This window comes from Solanum tuberosum, unplaced genomic scaffold (assembly GCF_000226075.1).
Source record: "Solanum tuberosum cultivar DM 1-3 516 R44 unplaced genomic scaffold, SolTub_3.0 scf00261, whole genome shotgun sequence".
NCBI lineage: Eukaryota > Viridiplantae > Streptophyta > Magnoliopsida > Solanales > Solanaceae > Solanum > Solanum tuberosum.
In genome coordinates, this window is record NW_006239185.1 from 179,060 (window position 1) to 179,583 (window position 524).

Consider the following 524-nt stretch of genomic DNA (forward strand, 5'->3'; position numbering starts at 1 on the left):
CAGCGTCGTTGGATTGAGCTCCTGAAGGACTATGACCTCTCTATTCTCTACCATCCGGGCAAGGCAAATGTAGTAGCGGACGCCTTGAGTCGGAAGGCAGTGAGTATGGGTAGTCTAGCCTTTCTTTCTACTACGGAGCGACCATTAGCTTTGGACATCCAGTCCTTAGCTAACTGGATGATACGGCTTTATATCTCTGATTCCCGGTGTGTACTAGCTTATGTGGATGCTCAGTCATCTCTGCTGGATCGGATTCGCAGACGTCACTTTGAGGATGAGGACTTAGTGGTACTTCGAGATCGAGTTTTGGGAGGTGACACTGGCCTGGCTACCTTAGATTTAGATGGGGTTTTACGATTTGGTTATCGACTTTGTGTTCCAAGAGTTGGGGGTTTGATTCAGATGATTCTTACCGAGGCCCATGAGTCCAAATATTCTATTCATCCGGGCACAGCTAAGATGTATTGGGACTTGAGACAGCACTACTGGTGGAGCGGCATGATGAGAGATATTGTGGTTTATGT